Source organism: Ammodytes marinus (assembly GCF_949987685.1).
Source record: "Ammodytes marinus genome assembly, chromosome: 12".
Taxonomy (NCBI): domain Eukaryota; kingdom Metazoa; phylum Chordata; class Actinopteri; order Uranoscopiformes; family Ammodytidae; genus Ammodytes; species Ammodytes marinus.
The window spans coordinates 21467940-21490464 of record NC_137216.1 but is presented as its reverse complement, the minus strand read 5'-3'; the positions used below and the strand labels follow the sequence as shown (position 1 = coordinate 21490464).

The 22525-nt window shown below is 39.7% G+C and overlaps 1 protein-coding gene across 1 annotated transcript in view; it reads left to right on the top strand.

The window, feature by feature from the left end:
* The first annotated feature begins 411 nt into the window (after positions 1–411).
* Positions 412–22525, top strand: part of nck2a (NCK adaptor protein 2a) — a 43730-nt gene continuing 21616 nt past the window's right edge. The window contains exon 1 of the mRNA XM_080038367.1: positions 412–619. The gene's annotated coding sequence lies outside the window, so the exon portion shown is untranslated. The remainder of the gene's footprint in view (positions 620–22525) is intronic.

Genomic DNA, 22525 nt, shown 5'->3' with positions numbered 1-22525 from the left:
CTCTATGGGTAGGCTATAGCCTCTATGTGACAACTAAACTTGAAACTTTAATTTTTCATATTTTTTGTGTATTTTGCTGATAATTGCCTGGGCTACTTAAACAGTAGCCTACATTTACACAAGTAGTAGGCCTACTTTAATTGTGACTAAGACATAGCCTAAGTTGATTTCAATGTGAATATTTCTTACAACATAATTTGCTGATTTTTGGCAAAACGATATTTCTTATTACTGATATTGAGGTGTTTTTTAGGGACACAATTTGTCAGTAACACCACTGAAATGTGTTGCTTATCAAAATACTCGCATCTACTGCCTAGTGTTTTATTTTGAAATTTGAGACCGGGAGTCGATTGTTCATGCGCACTAGCTTGACCGTAGAGATCGATGTGGAGGCAGTCAGCCTGCGACAGAAAACAAGCGAGGGTTGGTCGGGCAGTACATGCTCAGTCCGTGGTTTAAAAAAATAAATATAGTGGAAACCGAGGATATGTGGATTTAAACCTTGTTTCTGTCGCTTTCACGCGGGCTTAGTTACTTATTGTTTGGCGCGCGGGTTCCCGTTTCGGCGTGAGGAGCGTGTCGCCGTCTGCCCATTCTCACTGGAGTGAACACTAAGGTAAGCCTGAAAACGCAAACATACTGTGTGGCAAGTTGGTGCTGTTGGGCGGGTTACTTTGCAACCGCAAGCGCCGTTTAAACGCATGCCCTTTGTTTTCATTTCCCACAAAGAATGAACAAACAAACAGCAAACAATCGTAAAAGTTGGGAGAGAAATTGCAGCTCGCTCGTCTCACTTTCTCGATCTGACGCTAGGTCTTTGTCCACTCAGTCAGATGTGGTTGAACCGGGTTGAACAAGACGTTTTGCCTGAACCTCGCTTTAACCTGGATTTATGCTTAATTCCATAAAAAAAGCGCACTCTGATTGGTTTAGTTCTTCAAACCTTGCAACCGAAACTGGTAGTTGGAATGTAAATGTTGCATTATTTGCACGGTGCCACTTAAAAGGCCTGTTAACGTTGGCTACCCCGACGATCCTACAAGATATCTCTGCTCTCCGAGACATCTGTTTTCTTTTGATTTTACTTTCTACATGTCTGTTATTCATTTATTCAATACAAATCTAATTTAGTAATTTTTTCCATGTCAGAGCCTATGTTTATAAGCATAATAGCTGACACACAATGAACCACATTTGCCAAAACACCATGGAGTGGCCACTGGTGCCACATGCCAAGCTTGTCAATGTTATAGTGGCGCTTCATGGTAACTACACCTTGTAGCCTATCATTCCCATTTATCTGACGGGTTGCATTGTCTTCCTTGCTTGTTTAGTTGCACACTAGCCTAATTCCCTATTCACGAGTTCTTTCTCTGGAAGAGACTAAATCAAGTTGTTCCCCCTTCACTTGCAATGATACAGGTAAATTGAATGGACTGGCAGCAATTGCTCGTGCAGGTTCACTTTCTTGGCACACCTTTTCTGCAGACACACCCTCTGTTAAGGGAACCATGGTAACGCAAAGTGTAGGACAAGGTTCGCTCAGCAATGACAGGTATGTGGAAGGCAAGTGCAATAATAGACTGCTGGGCCTGTATTACAGAAACTTCCCACCTTACCTCATAGGTCAACAATTCGCATGGTGATTCAACATGCTTTGAAAACCTCATATTTTCAACATTTTATAAAGCATACTAAAAGGTTAATACTCACTTGGTTGCAGGGAACACAGAGCAAGACAATGTTGTACTTGCAATACATTCGAGCTATAGCCTACTTGAACAAGGTATCTCCATATTATGCAATTTTTTAGGCTAGTTCAAGGCTACTCCACTACATTTCACATTGAAATATTGTACTTTTTACTCCATTACAATCATCTGAAAGATTAAATTAATATTAACTTTGCAAATTCTGTTTTGAATTTTAAGAAATATTTTGAATACATGACTTTAACTTGTGAAAGAGAGTAATTGATACTGTAGTGGCAGATATTGCATATGATATATCTCTGGACTCAAACGTTGGAATTCTTATTAATGCAATAGGAAACATTGTTATTGTAAAACATGGGAGGGGTCAGGTTGATCTGAGTTGGAGGAACAGGCAAGGGGGGGGGGGGTAGGAGACAGGTAAACTGGGTGGGAGAAAGGAGGGGGAGACGGTTGGGAGGCAGACAGGTTTAAGATACAAACAATGGCTTCAGTTCACCATAACAACAGCCCCTTTTACACAGAGATTGCGGCATATTGACGGAACAACATCACTCCAAAATGCCGGCTTTGCTTGCTTCTGTGTTATTTACACAGAACCAAGCAACGCCGGCCTGCTGGCGCATCAGTAGCTCCTTTTACACAGCGTTCCGGAATGAAAGAGGTGCTTGTAAACAGCGTCAGGTGTGACGTACACATTTAGCGCCGCGCCGGTCAGCTGCTTTACAACAACAACACTGGCTGGTGAATTGAGAGCAGAAGTGCTGGAGCTTGCAGTAAGAGGGCCGTATTGACAGACCGCTGTCAAGGGTATAATGACCGTTGCTAAGGATCTACGTCATAGTTTTGATGGATAGACGTCTACAAACAGGGCTACTACTCGTTCAGAAAACAATGGAATACTTTTTCAACATGACTCTGCATGTATCAGGAGAGCAGGGAACACAGGAGTCATGGTTAATGTCCGCAGGAATCCAGTCAAGACGACGTGAGTATGTTTGGCTGCATATTGACAGTTAGACAGTAACTTCAGGCTGCAGCCCGCAATGTAAATGTTCCGCAGTAATTTTCTCCGTCAATTGTGTTATTTATGTTGGGGGATAATGCTTTGTTAGCTAGATGGAGCTCTTGTTAAACATATTGGCCGATTAGAATTATTATTTGTAGAGTGTGCGGGTCTTGAGTTGTGTTAGCAAAACAGTTACTCTGTGGGCCGTTCACTATACTTTATCCCTTACTTAGCCTAGCCTAGCTTTCCCATTGTACAACTTCTCCTGGGCAGAAATAGACTCATACACTCTGCAAAATGAAGCGCGGGGGTTTGGATTGAGCAACGGACTTTATGATCAGCTAGATTATACGCCGTTCCTTTTATTTGGTGATTTTTACGGGACATCAGGCCGCCGTGATTAATGTTAAACACACGTCCTTCAACTGCTAACATGGTCGCATGTTTAGAACGTAGGCTATGGAACGTCAAACGCCCCCCTGTTCCGCAACAACAAGCTGGAGCATTTAAACAGAGAGGCGGAACTGATTGTGTCGGGAATCTTACTACCCCCCGAGGTAGTAAAATTCCCGGAACAATCTCTCGCACCTTTCTTCCCTCGTTCCGCAACTGTCGCATTTAAACAGCAGGGCGGAGGGCCGAAAGGCCGGCATATTCCCGGCTTTCACTGGCTGTGTAAAAGGGGCTAACAATGCAATGTTCTCAATTTGGCCAGTCATGTGAGGGGGGATGGTGGGGGGGACAGTTTGAAGATTCAACAGGGGGCATAGTACAATAGGAGAGGTGTGGCCCGTCTGAGTGGTTTGTTGGATACGCATTTGAGGAATCTACATTTCAGTTTACAATTAACCAACATGCAATATATTTCATTACACTTATAAGTCTATACAAGATAATAACAATGTTTCCTATTGCATTAATACGCATTCCAACGTTTGAGTCCAGAGATATATCGTATGCAATATCTGCCACTACAATACCTTTACTGAATTAATAGGTGTTTGTACATCTTTCACCATTGCCTCATATAGTAGCTCCATTTAGTTAATCCCAGATTAGTTAATCTGCAACAATTATTGTCAATTAATGGTTTAATTGCTTCTTGTCATTTTTAGCGCAACAATTAGGCAGTATCTGGTTCCAGCTTATAAAGTTGAGTAATTCGCTGGATTTTTGTTGTATTCTAGGGTAGTAACCTGAGTGTTGGTCGGACAAAATAAGCAATATCAATACGTCAATTTGGGCTTTGGAACTTTTTATTTTCTGACATTTTATGCATTAAGCAGTTTGCTGATTAATCGAGAGTTGCAGCCCCACCCTGTTCTACTGTTTGTATTTGGCTTGACAGTAAGGCTCAGCTTTACCCACTGTGCTTGTCAAAGGTCGAAACTTCAGTTGAGCTGAGAAAGTTGAGCTGTCAACCATTAACTAGTTACTGCTTGTAAAAGAAGCCTGGAAGTCAAACACACATACAAACATGAGTCATTTACTGAGTATTGAAATAAGATAAGCCCATTTAGGCAACAATTCCACAGAGGTGCAACATCATTTCTCTTCAAAACATATACTTTCTGTATGTGTTGGAACTTGGTAGAAATCACTTCAGTTTAATGTTTAAAAATGGAAGGGAATGAGGGTTCATTGACTTACCCTGCGTTCCGAATCACATACTCTTTTTACTCTCATGCCTCTTGCTTCAATACACTGCCTCTTGCTTTTAAATCCGTTGCATCCCTGTTTGTTTTCATATGGAGGCTTTGTCGATGTGACGTCACTTCACGTGCGCACCGGATTGTGGGTCAGAATTGCCCAAATAGGATGCCATTTTCAACACAAACAATCTTGGCCGGATGATGTAGGACATCCGGGTACTTCTAACCATCCTAAATCTGGCCACAAGAATCGGGACATCCTAAATCTTTTTTCTACATACTATATAGTAGAAATTATGCGATTCGGAACGCAGGGATTGTTGCAGAAGATCTGAAGCGATTCATTGATTAGTCGCCCTATTTTGGTTGTCGATTCATTGTTTTATCAAATAAATGTAAAAAAAAAATATGGTCCAAGCATTTGCTGCTTTCATTCTTTGCCTCAAGCTTTGTTGACTGAATATGTTGTGCTTATAACATATTTTAAAACATTTCTGTGGAATATGTGATGGACATTTTCTTTTTTATTTCCTGGCATTTTACGGATCAAATAGTTATTGATAAAATACTTTACGGATGAATTTATAAAGAAAATAAACTGTAGTTGCGGTCCGGTATTTAATGTTTCAGTAAATAGCGTACATATCTTTACCTGTCAGAGGGCGAGTAGAAGACACTTTTCCAAATGAGTCACTTTAAATTACCCCATTTAGCTTCACAGAGACGAAACCTAATGGTGCATTCAGACGGCTCTTATTAATTAGGACACTCTAAAACTTTGAAAGTTATCCTCCAGGAAGTTGTCCCCATTAAGTCAACAAAGAAGTCAACACCAGATACACTTTATCACGTTTTAGTTGACCAGAGTTTACCCTGCGATGATGGATGTTAGTTTAAAAAAATATTGGAAAATTAAATACCAGGTTAATGTTAAATATATAAAGATATATCACATAATTCCACATTCATTTGTATAATTATTGCAACACACTGCATATGTGTAATGATTGACAGAATATCCAGGCTGATACAAAGAACAAACAAAACAGACGTTAACGCTTGACCTTCATAATTTACGGCAGTTCATTTGATGTTTTTATTTACTATTGACTGTCTGATGACCACATGCAAACAAACTCCAGGCAAATATAGTTGTGACCGGTGGTGTCTTACACAGTCGATAAAAGGAATGCAGGATTTCTCTGAAAACTGAATTTGACATTTATTCCATATTCATAATTTCATAAAGTCTTCACTATATTGCCCTATTTATGTTTGTGGTGTTGGTCTTGAGTGACATAGATCACTAGAAACTAAATTTCTTCTCTTTCATTAGTTGGCATCCTGGGTCGAAACACATGACGTACATATTTTGTCATATGAGCCACATCTTTACAGATGAATTAATCAGCCCAATCCTTTCCTATTTCTTCTCTGTGATGAGCCGAGGCTAATTACTCTGCTTGTCTCTCACACGATGCCTAATGGGCCTAAAATGTCTTCACACAGTGTAAGTGATTAAATGGCACACATTGCCTACGCACCATTTTATTCAACTAATGTTTTGAGGGGGTGTTTTACTATCACTTTGTGTGTACGGTAGTTAACTTGACATTATCTTGTAAAAGATATGATTCTAGCATAGTTAACTGCACACAATCCGTTCTAATTATGAATTTAATAGTCTTTAATAATTTAATAATGAAAGATTCATACTTTAAATAGCTAAATAATTTAAGACATTTCAAAATGGAGTGAAAAATCTGCATTTGTGTGTGCACGCTGTGAGAAAAGAGTTTTAAAGTTGATTGCATCATCCTCTTAGATTTTGTGACCCGTATACCTATTGAGTTTCTCATTGACATACACTAAAACACTTAAATTACAATATGGTGTTTTCAGAGTTAGTAAAGTTAATTTATATATTTTGCGTCCACTTATTTTAAATCTTTATCATATTTTTCGCCTCAACTGCATGTTTTTCATTTGTCTTGACATCCAAAACAAGATACCAAGATTTTTTTTTATATGTGACAATCCGCATCTCCTCTGTGTATGACAAAATAGTTTACAGTTCCCTTGAGGTTTTGCGACTTGCCCTTCGCTTTGAGTTTTTCCAGTAGTCCCACAGGAAGCTACAGTACAGCAGGGGAAAACCATGAAGGCAATAGAGATCACTGTCAAAAATAGTATTTAGTCTTTGTGGAAAGTGTAATGTTTGCCTCCCTTTAGGAAATCCTAGTCTCTCTAGGAGGGGACAAAGATTTAATAAGTGCAGGGTAGGCACAGATGGGCAGTCAGGAGATATAGAGCCATACTTATTAAGCATCATGTTGTTAGTATTATAAAGGTCATCCCATTGTCTTTCGTGTAATCTGGGGAATGGCCTCAGTAACCATTAAACTGACAGTACAGTCATGACAATGGACCCCTTTCTATGACCCCATGGTCTAGGAAGAGAAAGAGGATTTGTGCTACTAATCGGGAGGCACAGTGGGCGTTGTGCCCTTTTCAAGCAAAATCAATATCTAAATATTTTTAATTTGTGCTGTGTTTGCTTTCAGAATTTATATTTTACTTCAAAACATTGATTATTACCTTCACACCAGATAGACTGCTGCAAAATGTTTTTCTCAATTCTTATTTTTTTCAATTACAATTGTTTCAATTACCAGGGGATGGACATATCGGTCTGTCCATCACTTTGTTCCAAACTGTCGATTTGGAATGGATTGCCCCAATGACTTTAGTGAGTCCCTAACATGTTCCTCTGCACTATGACATGTTTGTTTCTTTCTCTGGACTCAACTGTTGGTTAGATTGATATTTGGAACAGCTATTTTTCACGTTGCCAAAGGTTAAATCCTAATGACTAAAGTTAATACAGTAAGTCTTACTTTTCTTGTAATACAGCAGGTCAAATGTTTAACTTATTACTGTGAAATATCTCAAAACATCCATTTTGGATAGACCAATGTTCACCAGACAATCATGATTCCTATGTTATGTATGCTAATGTCATGGGTGATCCTTTGACTTTTCTTTTAGCAACATCATCATGTCAAAATTTAATAGTTTCCCAATACTTCCTACTTCATGACAAAATACAAAGATAATGATATCTTCAGCTGCATCTGTACTCTGCCATAAGCATTCTCTTTTGTTCCTGTTTGGCCTTCTGAAGTTTCTCCTCCTCATCCATCTCTATCATCACCTCCCTCCTCTGCCAGCAGCCTTGAGTTTCTAATTCATGCCCAACAACTGAACTAACAGTCTGTTGGCTCCAGTGTCCTTGTGTCACCACTGGGCACTCTCAGCCTAATCCTACTGTTGGACACTGGTGGGCAGACTGAAGGGAAGGGAGGCAGGGAAATGGAAGTGATTAAAGATGGTTATAGCCCAGTGGGGCAGTATCTCAACTTTACACTCACTCCTGTCCACAAAGCCATAGGAGTGGTGTTGGTAATCTGTTGATGGTGCATTGTGATGTTAAGGCCTGAGATTGGAGGTGATCACAGAAGTGAAGGGGTTCAAGTATCTGAAACATGAGGATGAATAAAGACAAGAATGTGGGAGTAACATGCAGATTATTTTAAAACACAAGAAAAAGGCAACTGCTTCTTGCGGATAACCATGAAGTGTACTCTCTAATGCTGGCAGTGTTTATTAATAAATGTAAAAGATTAAGTGGAGCCGGGACTGTAAATGTGCAGTTTTCAGGGAAATTACTTTGGAGATTGTAAACCCGACTCTTCTTCCCTTAACAGAGAATTGTAACCATAAATGTATAAAGAGACTGAGAACTGCTCGTTAAATAGTAATCAAGGGCCTACGGCTACCCCACACTTCCCTTCAGTGCGTATGGGGTTCATATTACATAGCAGAAAATTAGTACTTTCTGTCTCTCCGCAGGGAGAGGCAGAATGAGAGGTGAAACCAAACACTTCGGTGTAAGGTTGTAAACAAAAGTTCAGGATCCTACTAGCTTCCTCTACAAAACCTCAGAGCTCAAAATATTATTAATAACAGACAAGGACATACGCTTTACCCTTCAAATGCTTGCTTAGTCATTTTTATTATTATTATTTTTTAAATAATCAAATGACCAGTGCATGTTGTTTAGATAGCAAAAGTTTTGAAATGGAGCAGAGGCTGTAGCCCATACATCAATGGAGATTCTGTGACTCATGAAACAAGTTAAGATGTTATTTGAGTTCGTTCCATCATGTTGATTTCAGCTGAGGCTTCGGCAGGCCCTTCATGCTCTAATTGATTTAATTAAGTGGACGTTTTCCCCTTTGGCTGTGCTGTTGCACAAATCGGCACTAGTATGCAGACAAACATTGAGTTATCTCTCACCCAGAGCACAAGGGCTTTGCTTATCTGTGTTTCACAGAATGATCCATGTTCCAAGTTCTCCTTAGAGCATCACAGCCCACGTAAGAGGCAACCCTCTGAGGTTCAGCCTAATTGACAATCTCTTACCACTCTCTAGTAAACATTAAGATAAGGGATTTCTCTAATGAGAGATGAAGAACCGTTCCACACGCCGCTCATTGCTTTTGTGACAGGCAGGCATACACTGCTTTCCTTTATTTCTACAACAACCTTGAGATAATTCTACTCTCCTAGATCTTAAGAAATATAGTGAAACATTTGTCTTCCTTCTATCTTCTAATTATATCTTCTTTGCCCTGTCTTGCGTCCAATTAAGAAAGACCAATTATCTATGTGCTGTCAACTCTAATGTTGGCCTGGGGAAGGCTGCACACAGACACGTGCCTCTTCCATGACACAATGTGTTTCCAGCTGTTCTTTTCTCTTGCCAGTAGCAAACTTCACCAAGAAGAAGTAGCATGTACGGGCTTCACGCTGTCCCACCCAGTTCCACCCCCGACGTTGGTGTACTAACCACGAGGATTGGCTATTGCTGCAGTCTTTTCTAAAATAACATAGTTCTCATGGTCCTCACATTTTTCGGCAGCTAGTTATACTGTATTTAAAAATTAATTGAAAAAAGTAATTGAAATTCAAAGAAAGAAACGCATGTTTGTGCAGTCCAACAAAATTCCAATAGAGTGATAATTTGTCTTAATCTAAACCATCAAGCTATTTGCATTGCATCAGTCCAGGTCGAATAATCTGGACATTTGTGTTCACACATACAGCTCAGTTACATGTGTGAAAGGGACAATTGACTCATGTGACCTAAGCCCTCAGGGAGCATTAGGAATGTGTAATGTCTTGTCTAAGTAATTACCTACAAGATAATTGAGAAATTACTGTGATTGAACTGCCCACGCTGCCCAAGAAAGTAAGATCTCTTGATGCATTAATACGGCCTGTGTTTGCCCGGACACAGACTATAGACCCCTTATCAGTCTACGTCACACAGCGTCACTCCCCGCTCAACTGCGCATGTCAGCCGCAGAAAGAGACAAGAGCGACACGAGCCACAATCATGTCTTGTTGAGCTGTTGGATGCACAAACCGTTTATTTTTAGTTTGAATGGTGATAAAGCTAGTAAATGCCCAAATGCACCGCTGTATAATTACATAAATGAGTTGTGAAATGTTTACAATAAGGACAGTGACCGGAGACGAGGCTATAGCAATGGAAAGCAATGGAGGCTTATTTACAATGACCCAGACGTTATACATCTCCGTCCTCTTCCCTTGTGTTTGACTCTATGGTTTGACTAGGCTGGCAGTAGGGGTTTGCACGTGTACACGTGTAGCCGGAAAGTAGGCTAAATCATACCATTTAGGAAAAATCAATAAATGAAAACCGAGTGGGGTCGACATGTGCTAGCCTACTGTAGGCTACTAAAGCAGATAACACAACACATTATTGTGTTTGGTTATAATATTTATTCATTTAACTATTTAACTGCTCCACCATAAGTTTCACTTTCCTTTTCATCTCCGTCTCAAACAGCTGGTCTGATAAGCTGGTCGGCTCGTGAGCCCAACGCCCCGAAAGCAGGAGTCAGTCTAAAAACAGATGATCACGGCTAGTTACTTTTAAATCAAAAAGCTAAATTATGAAATAAAGGCATCTCTGCCTCTCTCTGTCTATCTGTCTGCCGGTCTTTACTGTCGCTCTCCAACAGCAGTCCGGCCACTGAAGTCGTCGGGGCCATTTCTTCTCATCATTTATCTACTCAACTGCCGGCAACGCATATAGGTCATTAAGACGTATCTCGTTCAATAGTGTTAATGTTTCCGCATAACCAATGTTATCACTCGCTGATAAACTGTTTTTAGTAAGCTGGCAACATCGCTATTTAGCACCATGGACCTATAAAGAAACACCGCAACTGCAATATAACCAAACGGGTAACCATGGCAACCAGCAAAAAAAAATTCTTTCTGCAGCTATGCAGCGCGCGCATCCGCCGTGTTGATAAACAGATAAGGGGTCTATAGGAGGGATTTTAAAGCTGTAAATCCACTTGAGCGAAAACCTGCCACCAGCTCGGCTTCTCTTATAATGCAGGGGCCAAACATTGTGGTCCGAATTGCACTATGAGCGTCACAAAACAACACAGAAGAGCCAAGTGATAGTATGCTGGTTTCTTAATCTGAGACCTGACAAAGGGTACCATGTAGAGGGCTTTGAACTGCCTTCTTTCACACTTTATTATATGTTAATTATTTTTGATCAGTTTTCGGCCCTTGTGTGCAGGACTAACTGCGTAAGACCGCGTTAAGGCCGACATTCATCCTGTATTAAAAATTGGGTGGTTTTCTGTCCGACTGCCCACTGAAGGAAGAGTACCTTTTTTGTCTTTTATTCTGCAGCTGTAGTGCATTTACAAAGAAGTCAACCGACGAGTGCCTTTTTAATTTTTGATGAGTCTCACCTGATGTGTCCCACATTCTGAATATTTCTCACATCAGAATTCGGTTGAATTACTGCCGTGCAAAGGCAAAAGACCGTAACTTCATTTTTTTCAAAAATTAGTTTTTGTCATTTTTGGAACACTGGCCATCAGTTTTATCATGTGAACAAATATCTTGAGTCAATTCTGTTGTTTTCTTATCAAAATAAGATGCTGTTTTTGCCGTAACTTCCAAAAGCAGAGGGAAAGCCAAGGCAGAAGACCGTAACATCAGTTACGGTCCTTTGGCTTTGTTTTTGCGTCGCTATGGAACGTTCGGATGAAGTTACAGCTGAGTTACGGCGCTCTGCCTTTGTTTTACTTCTTTATATGTCCATGGTTTTACAAAGCACCACAGTGGAGTTACTGTTTACAGCGCTGGAGTTACGGTGATTTGCCTGTGTATTGCATGTAATTGAAGCACTTCTGCGCTTCCACATTAAAAGCATTTCACTGCCATCACATTAGCATTTCACTGGACAAACGTGAGTTGGCTTTTATTTTGAAGTAACAGGAAGGTGGGCAGCACCTTCACAGAGCCCACTGAGCTCGGCAGCGCTCCAGTAGCAACTAGCAAGACCGCTGTCTCCACACAGCTATCGGATACATGCCAGATTATAAAACACGCATTTAAAAATGCAGGCTCACTGTAATTAACAATGTGGGACAACGTCTCAAAAGTAATTGAAATGCGTGACTGCCCCGCACAAAGCGGGACATCTGGTCAACCTACTTCTGTCACACACACATTAACTTCAATAAAGTAAGTAATAAGCTGCCTGCCAATGACAGTCCAGTCCACTCACTGACTGAAAACAACGCGAGCGAGATGGCGATGCCTCAAGACACACCTCCCTGGCTCGGAGAAAACATAGCCTGAACGATAAACCAATCCAGCAGATCCTAGATCGCAGTTTACCTTTTCTTGAAATCTGGTCAAAATCCATGGCAAAAAAATATCCACTGAGGAGAAAAATCCATTGTCTAAATCCATAAAGAGTTATCAGTATTATTAGTCCATTCGCTGGCTTGTATATTTTCCCGTGCGGTGCCATAAAGTGATCAGCTGTCATAAAGTGATTTTGGTCTCACGGTAGGCTACTTGCTGAATACCACTTTTAAACATATGTAGTCTAGTCTAAAAGTAGGCTATGTCTTCATACAAGAACGCAAATTTGCTCGTGCTATCTCTGGATTTTCAGGGTATGAAGTGGGGCCTAACCAAACACCAATGTGTTTGTGAAAGTGTGTATTACAAAATGTTTTTTCATTTTTTCATATTTATAAAGAGTAGCCTATTAGAATAGTTGTGGGAAGAATTAAGTCCCTGAAATCCGGACTCTCTCTCTCTCTCTCTCTCTCTCTCTCTCTCTCTCTCTCTCTCTCTCTCTCTCTCTCTCATACACATATACATACATTTTCTATTCCATCAAAAACGCATTGTTTTTTCACTGACTCTAGAAAACTTGCACATAATGGCATCAAACACATATTCCTATACGTTTATCAGAAAATTATAAATGGCATATAAGAGAATACATTTTACTGACATCCAACCTTTCAAATGTAAGAAATATAGGTGGATACTTTTAAGTGTTATTTTATCTCAAATAAGTACAACCATAATTTTTTTTTAATTTTCCAAAAATTAATAATTTTAGCCATAAAATTAAATTTATTTTTATTTTTTTTATATTCAATTTGTGTAGTATTATGCCTAACAAGACACCACTCACTTAATGCTATCATTGTTATAACAGGAAATGTTGATATAGAGTGATACAAATCCAAATTGTCAATAGAATAGAAGTTAAGGTCTTTTGCCTTTGCATGACCCATTATTGTTTCGCAGATAATACAAAGGCAGAGTACAGTAACTTCCGAATAAGGGTCAAAGGTCAAGTTAAAATTTTAGATTTTTGGGGGATAAATAACTTCCTTTTCATACAATAACATGCCAAATTTTCAAGTATCTACCTACAACTGATTTGGCAGGACAACAAAATAACTTTGAACTCATTTTTCTCAGTTCTACACTCTGGTGAGTTAAGGTCTTTTGCCTTTGTAGGGCAGATTATCCGTTCTATCTTCTGTCTCTTTCCGATTACATGCTGTCCTGTTATAATTCAATCTTTGGCTTGTCACATTTTTATTCCATGACGATTGTTCTGTATGTCCTGGAGTTAACTGTAATTTACCAGCTGTTATAATCTCTTGGTATTTTTTTAAAATCTTAAAATACCAATATGTCGACTCACATCCAGCCATTGACACTAACGGTTGCCCGCTTGCCCGGGGCAAGTGAAAATAATGTTCGGGAAAGTTGAGATTGCTTTTTGTTTGCCCGGACGGGCAAGTGGATATCAGAGGGGTTGTCAGTAGTCTAGGCTATTTATTCGTGTGTTTTAGAGTCCGAAAAACAATTTTTTTCCCGCTAACCCACACAAAATAGATAGGCTATGCTATATTTGCAATTGAGCAGCTGCTCGCGGCAGCCAGCAGCATCACGCTCTCTCTCTCTCTCGCACTCTATCTCTCTCTCTCTCACACACACACACACAAAACAGCATGTGTGCGCGCAGTTTCGCTGTCTACGTTCCGAAAACCGGCTCTATTAGGGTATACGGACCTGGTTCCGCTATATTCAAAACCCAGAAATCAATAACGTTTGAGCTTATCGATACCGCTATGGAGTCCAGTAGGTCACATGATGTCATTTTAAAGAAAGAAACTCCTTCAACCCGCTTCAACTCCGTCTCCAAAACAAAAAAAAAACAAAAAAAACCCCGTCCGCTGAGCCGCAGCTCGGCACCGTCTCTTCATTCATTCAAAGCAGCGGTGATCAACAAACGAGAGACTGTTTAGCAAGTCCCTAAATCCATATTAAAATCTGCAGGATAATAACTAGTTAGCTTTAAAAAAAAAATTGCAAACGGTTCAAATGTGATGTGTAAAGGTCGGCTCAGTAAAATGATTAGGCAAAGGTCAATAAAAGGACATCATGATGTGTTCAAATGTAACATCAAGAAAAAATTATTTTTAGTTTTTCGCGAGAAGCTTGAATAATACAGTTTGGGTGAAAAACTTGTTTTCCCAGCAATATAAAATAATTAGTAGGCCTAAATATGGAATTATGACCTGCTTAAAATCCTTAGCTCTGCTCATCTTATAAGCAATTAAAGCAATAACACCAGTTCTCTTTAAACAAAATAATAGAAAAGCATCGATAAAGATTTGGATTGTGGAGTCTTTTATAATGGTATCGTTATGAATAGAAATGAATGATCCCCCTCCCTACTTACAGTGTAACTGGGCAATAGCTTTAACATGGTGGACTTTAATCATTTTATGGCAGACGATCACTTTTTGGCACAATGTGACCGTTTTAAATAAGTAAAAATGTTCTGAACATATTTGTGTGGAAGCTAACATTCAGCTTGACTCTGAGCTAGACTGAGTTTTCTGAGACCCCCAAAACCAGGCCAGGTGCATGGCAAAAAGAGGCCCTTTCACGATGCTGCAGCAGGACCAAGCTCTTGGCTGTATGTGTGATGTCATGATATCTAGGCTTATATGAATTGTTGTTGGTTTTATGTGGTTAGGATGAGACAAGTAAGCAGTGTTTGCATTTAAGAGATAAGGTTCGCTAAAATGTATATTTTAATAAGCATATATCACTGTTTAACATTTTTTTTGTTTTTTTTGGGCAAGTCAACACGACATTCGGGCAAGTACAACATTACCTGTACTTGCCCTATGGGCAAGTGCTTTTGAAACCTTAGTGTCAACCCCTGGGCATTGGGAGTTCACATTTGAACTGGTGGGAATGTGGTCCGAAACATTGCTTCTTTTCTGTACTTCACTTTCTCTGTGATAACAAATGTAAATTCAGTTTAAAAAAAAAAGTCTCAATTCCAACTTTATTTATTCACAACACTTTACACACCCCATACAATGAAACCAATCCCTACCTCCCTCTCCCCTCCGAATCTGCTCCCTACAACATCCAACCTGTCACAGTTGTCACCACCAGGGCATCGCGTGGGAACACTGTTGTGTGTGTGTGTCTCAGAATAAGCATGTGATATCCTTCACAAGTCGTAGCAGGGAGGTTAGTCTAGTAGTGTGTTTTATTTTGTGTGTGTGTGGTAGGGCTGGCCCGAATTATTCGAATATCCAAGTATTCGTTTGTTAAATTAGTATTCGGAGCTCAATTCAGTATTCCGAATATTATTATTATTATTATTTTTCAAAAAACATATTTTCTTTTTGCAAAGGTAGCTCAAACTGCAACATATTGTCAGAAAATAATATTTTAGATACACAATTTATACAACAGTTGTAAAATACAACAGACGTTAATTTAAAATATATTATCGAATAATTTGAACTTTGACCTAGTTGGACGCTGACCTTTCAATGCGCAGCCGGTGATATCAGCTGTAGGCTACGTGATGGTACCATAGCGAGGCAAACTAAAAGCGGCACCAAGCCCAGTTAGGAGAGAGAGATGGAGGAAGAATAGAGTATATGTTCCTCTTAACTCTATATATAGAAAATATAGAAAATGTTGTGGTATAGATACCACAACATTAGCGCAATTTTGGAAGGGAAAGTAATGCTTGGCGTAATGCTAACGTTAGCTTAGTGCTGTTTGTGAAGGCTACGTTCGCAATGCAGCACTGCTATTGCCCATCATCTACAGTGACTTGCTTGCATTATGGGAATACGTGGTCAATAATGGATATAATATTATGGACACAAAAGCCTATCAATATTGGATCTTTGTATGGATTTATAAATCACCGAAACAATGCATGTTACGGGATGAATTGAAAAGCTCCTGTAAGGATTACGGTGACAGAGAGGCCATCTGATTTGGAACGGAACAACAGTATATTACGTTTTTGTTTTTGAAAAGTGTTACTTAAGCACACTTAGGCCATGTTTTGACTCGACATTACCTGTCGGGATGGCTGTTGTCTCGCTCGTTCTATTCATCTCTCCTTGCTCACCCAGATCATGGGCTTTCACATCATCTCATTTGGTCCGCACTTTCTGACGTTTACTTTTGGTCTTAATCAAAATGACATGTGTAACCCCGAATCAGACCAAACAGCCTAATCCTGGTCTGTCAAAAAATCGAGATGCACCGATACACTATTTTTTTGTCCGATCCAATTCCAATATCTGGGCTTTGGATATCGGCCGATATCGAGACTGTCCGATAACATAATTATTATGCATTTCTTTGTTGTTCGTGATGTTATGTGTAAATTTAGGAAGGCTTAAGTAACACAGCAATTCTGATTTAAAGAGCAACAAAAATACAAAATGCATATAGGTTTATCTTAACTTCTTTGCACTGTTTGAATGCAGAAGAACATCAAAACTTAACTTTTGAATTGCTAAATTATAAAAGTTATTTGTACTATATCACATATATTTTTTTTAAATCCGATATCCGATGCATAGATTGCAGCCATATCGCACCCTTTCGATATTTGAACAGATTTCAATATTTTTTATTGAAATATGGTCAAATTATTTGATAAAGTCAACTGGCAAGAACCTATAACAATTCTGACGCTTTCCAAGTATGGGAGAAAGATACGACAAGGACGTTCATTTGGCGCATTTAAACTAGTCTTGGCTACCTTTTGGTTTGGACTTTAAGGTGCCTCTAAAGTACCAACATTTGGCAACATTTTATTTCACGTGAATCAGTACTCTGTAGAAATGAAGTAGTTGGTCTGTAACCGTAGACTACAGAGTTTGGTTATAGAACATACACATCAAATCTTTTTGTTGGGTATAAGAGAACTGCTGCATTAAGAGATTGTTCACCAACAAGCAAACAGCATGTGACGACCTCTCCGAACTGTCAAAATCAATCACCTCAAACTTTGGGACTATACATGAAAATCTTTAAGGGGAAAGATAAATGCTTTGGAGAAAAAAAAGCTTAATTTTTAATGAATTTTTCTCTAAATATATTTTAATATTTGAATGAAGATGATCAAGTGGGAGTACCCGTTCATGTATTTTTGAACATGTGTAGGCTATAAAGATATCATGTTTTCTTTTCTTAGTCCTGCAATGTGCCGCTGCTGCGTGCTTGGGAGGTGATTCGGTTGTTCAATGGAGCAATATGATAGGCCTCCTCCAGAGGTGGGTAGTAACGCGCTACATTTACTCCGTTACAAATACTTGAGTAACTTTTTGAATAAATTGTAATTTTAGGAGTAGTTTTATTGCAACATACTTTTACTTTTACTTGAGTAAATATTTGAAGAAAGAACGGTACTTTTACCCCGTTCCATTTGGCTAGGTGACGGTCGTTACTTTATTGTTTTTATATATTTTTTTTATTACATGCGAGAGCCATTTCTGTCATGATTTCTCTCCCCGGGGACGTCTTCAGCCAACATCTCTATCACGTGACTATTTTAACCAATAACAACCACATTACAAAAGCTTGCCAATCAAATGCAGCCACTTGAGTCACATGACAAGTGTTGTCATGTTGTCATAGGGCTCAACAATGTCCGCGGACTTTTTTAACAGCTCCGGTGTGAGTACCAGATGTGCTCGGCTGCCAGATCGGCTCGGGGTCCTCACACCGGTTCCGCACCGATGTTGTGTCCATGGCCGAGCCATGTAGGCTCCATGCAGATTTTACAGACTATCTGGGTGAGTCGAGAAAATGGAAGAAACCGCTGATTCCAAGGAGCAATAACCACACCCCTGGCCTCACATACAAACTCACAAGCTCTCAATTACACAAACTCACAAAATAACAATCACACAATCACATAGACACAGACTCCCACACACTCGCAATTAGGCCTACAGAGACACTGTTCTTCTTTGACACATGTCCTGTTCTCCCTGTAGTTTACTCACTGGCCCCCAGTCTGGCTGTGTGACAGTCTGAGTGGTCTCTTTTTTTCAGCCTCTCTGTAGTTTCATACGTTAAGTGAGTGTGCCAGCAGGTTTTGGTGTGTAACGAAGTTTAATTTGGTGTGTTTTATATTTTTGACACAACACAACCTAGATAATTTTCTCAGGGCCTGTGACATATTGTAGGAATTAGTTTAAAAATGTGTATGTGCAAAACAATGTTATAAGTATATTGGTTTTAATTAATATACTTTTGGATAAACCTAATTTATTATAATTGTATTTGAAGGGAGATGTAGGCTATTTAATTTGGCAAATAATTAATGTATTATTGTTTTTGTTCAAGGGTTATTAATTTTATTTTTAAAAACCTTATTTATTGTTTCATTTTAAAGGATGTTATTTAAAATATCTTTATTTGAACATTGCTGTTTTATATTTTGTTCGTGTCTATTTTGTACCGTTTGTGTTACTCTGTAATTCAGTAGGCCTACTTGTACTCTTGAGTACTTGAGTAGTCTTTTCACTGCATACTTTTTTACTCTTACTTGAGTAATTATTTGTATGAGTACTTTTACTTCTACTTGAGTAATTATAATCTTAAAGTAACTTACTTTTACTTGAGTACATTTTTTGGCTACTCTGCCCACCTCTGGCCTCCTCTAATCCATTTGTGCACTTTCTTTCTCACTTTGAGACACACACACACACACACACACACACACACACACACACACGGCTGCAGCTGAAGGAAATCCTGCTTTATTTATGAGATGCGTAGCTCAGAGAGCCATAGGGTTCTCCTGAGAGTTCAAGACTGCACACACACGGTATTTGGCCTTTGGTGTCTCTTCTTTGTTGTTCTCATACACACAGTCATATACACTTGCTGCAGGCGATCTATTTGCCCTATCTGTGGTTTTGGCTCAGCAGAACCACAGTTGTTTGAGTGTGACCTCGGTCCTTCTCAGCAGTGCTTGAGGAGCTGCCGGCAGATGCTCGCTGGATGTGGTGCTAAAGTGTTTTATGTGGCAGCAGTTCAGTGGAAAGTGATATCATCTGCATGTAAGAGAAGCAGGAATGCCATCCCATGCTAAGACCACACTAAATCACTGTTAGGTTGTCCATATGATTCAGAGGTGTCAGGTGAAATTGTTCTTGTCCATTACAGGGAGCATTTAGCCAGGTGTCACATTCCTTTTTTTGGACGTGCTGTTATAAGTTTGAAGAGAGCAACTGGGGCGACTGTGGCTCAGGTGGTAGAGCGGATCGGCCAGTGATCAAAGGGTTGGCGGTTCGATCCCTGCCCTGCCACTTTTGTCATGGTTGTTGTGTCCTTGGGCAAGACACTTCACCCACCTTGCCTCGTGTGAATGTCGATAGTTAGCCTACTATCGGTCAATGTGTGTGTGAATCGTAACATGGGAATGGGAACAGGTCTCCCTTGCAAAAGAGTCTCCGGTCTCAGTGGGATTTACCTGTAAAAATAAAGTTTAAAAAAAAAACTCAAAGTGTTAAAACCTGTTACAAGTGGAACCTTAAAGCAGCTATGTATATTGTTAAATTAGGGGTAGCTCGTAGAGACAATGAAAAGCAATGAAAAAGGTGACGTATTCAGAGCGACCTGAGGCTATCTGGTGCATTAGACCTTTGCCCTATCTGGTCGGCAAAAGAGCAAATGCATCTTTCTTGCTAATGAACTGCGTCCTCTGTTAATTTTTTTAAATAAAAAGCTAAGTCCAAATAGTTAGGTGTCGAGGCCAAAGCCGTTTCAAACAACATATCCGCAGCCATCTTTGTTTTACTATCACAATTTTGACGGTTACGCCCACCATATCACTGAAATTTCTGACAATAGTTAATGAGCTCCAAAATAGGGGTGTGCACGGTTACACGTGTACACGTGTACACGTTTGTAAATCATAACCGTTTAGGAAAAATCAATAAACGAAAACCGTTCTTTTTTTTTTTCAAATTTTCTTTTTTTCAAAGTTTTTAATTATATTCTGGAGACACGCATTTATTGATTTTACCTCACTAATAAAGTCATTGGGGATGATAAAAGGTAGTCTGCCGAATCTGTCTGTCCCTCGGCGAGTGTGTGTGTGTGTGTGTGTGTGTGTGTGTGTGTGTGTGTGTGTGTGAATGAGTGTGTGTATCGGCGCACACACACACATAAGGGGGGGAGTCGCCGTGCTGGGGCTCGTCTCACAGCCACGGAAGAGAGATGAAAGATAACGTTAATATTAAAGTTACCCGGTTGACGTGAACTACGCTCGTAAGTAGCCCGAACTTAATAACACCTGTTCAACCTGCATACACGTGGACATGTATAAATCGTAGAAATGTGCGATAGGCTATATTAATCAGGAAATTAATGAAGCGCGATAATGACGGCGCACATGACAGCCAGGCGAACGTGTGTAGGCTATGTGTGTGCCATGGACCTATTATAAGAGGTTTGTAAACCATAGAAAGTATATAAAAACGAGCGTGGTTCATGTCAACTGTGTGTTTACAGGCGAACGAACGCGTGTGTGTGTGCGCGCACCTACAAGACGGCGGGCGCACGAGGACAATGACGTCACGGTTAACCGTGTACACGAAAAAAAATCCGTCATGTACACGGTTAGACATTTTTGTAAACGTTCACACCCCTACTCCAAAGGTTTGCTCCCAAGATAAGCTGCAGAGCATATTTAATATTTTTCTTACTTTGGAACGATCTAAAAAAGCCCTAACTCAGACATGCGTTGGCACATACATGGCGTTTCAAAGGAATTGTTGCTGATAGAATTTCTATCAACTTTTTAAAATATGCTTTAAGACGGGATGAAGAGGACAGTATATAGACGGTAAAGGATAACCATATTCAACTCATTATTGCTGTGTTATTGTTTCCTGGTCTCATTCCCATAACTTTTTTCTTGAGGCAGGATGTCGTTACAGAGGTCATTGCCTTCTCCAGAGGTTTGGCTCTGATGCTGTGTAAGAGAGTTACGGAGAACAACAGCCTGCATGAGATTGCTGTTTGCCTCCAAAGAACTGACACGTATGTGGTCTATGTATACATGGAAAAGAGATGTAGCCTTTAAATATGGCATTTCCATTTACGACATGCTGTTCTGGTCTCCGCAGCTTTGAGATCAACTCAACATTATGTAACATAGACAAACAAACATGGGCAAAAAAAAAGACAAGGGGGATACCAGTTACAATTCTCCAGTCTTGCTCCTCAGAAAGAATTCCCACGTGTCTCAGAAAACCTGGATAAATTTAGACTGTTTTCAGTCACTGATGGAAAATAACAGTCTCTAATGGAAAATAAATAACATGTTAAAATATCCCAGGTCATTTTCTATTGCCTGAAAATATTTAGACACATTTTCTATCAATCTGCAGAATACTCAAGAGCCTTCATACTTATTTTTCGTTATCACCTTCAGCCTGAAATAATAATCATCACGCTTTAGTTTGTATAATCCACTTTAGACCTATTTCGTGTCTGTGTCACAGACTATGCAACCATTCACTGTGACCGTCCACTGAACAGTTGACTTTAAATAAATGTAGTAACCACATCTGTACTTGGGAGATGAGGGTGTCATGCATTTAACAGGTCTGCATTGCATTGAACCTGTCTCTCTGCATTGCTCTTCAACATTGCTACAGCATCAGTATGAGCTCTCTCGGGAGCCTCCAGGTAGCACCTGATCAAAGAGAATAATTCAGGTCCAGAGCCAAGGGAGGAGTAGAAAGAAGACCGATGGAGCAGAAGATACAAAGAGAAGGTGAAGCTCAAACTGGGATTGAGTCAACAGTGGTTTGTGTAACCCAGGGAACAGGAAAGGGGTAAGAGAGATTTTTTGAGAACTTTTTCTGACCGTATCCAATAAGGGAACCTCATTTTACCACATATTCTACCACAACTTCTCCCGAGAGACGTTTGTTTTAAAATAAAGTTGGCAGCCCATTGGGGATTATTTGGCAAGTTTATTTCCTCCTGCAGCATAGGTTTATCAGTGATAGAAAATGCCTGTGTACTCATCATATCACATGGAGAACATGGTAAATTAACTCAAAGATGCAGATTGTGCACTCAACACAATTACACAGAAGGCTTGTTTAGTTTCACTCCCTCTTACCTCTTTAAAAGCTCCCCCCTCCCAATGTATTGCTTTCAGGGAATCTTATAGATGCACTATTACATATATGAGTGCACATTAGATTTTGTGAGATTTAAAATCCATTAGTGAATTCCTCAAGGAAAGTATTTTTTACCAGCGCTCTATTTTTCCTATTTCAGCCCTCTTTTTAATCCAAGCACGCACTGGTCCCACAAGGAAATCCACACTGAGGTCT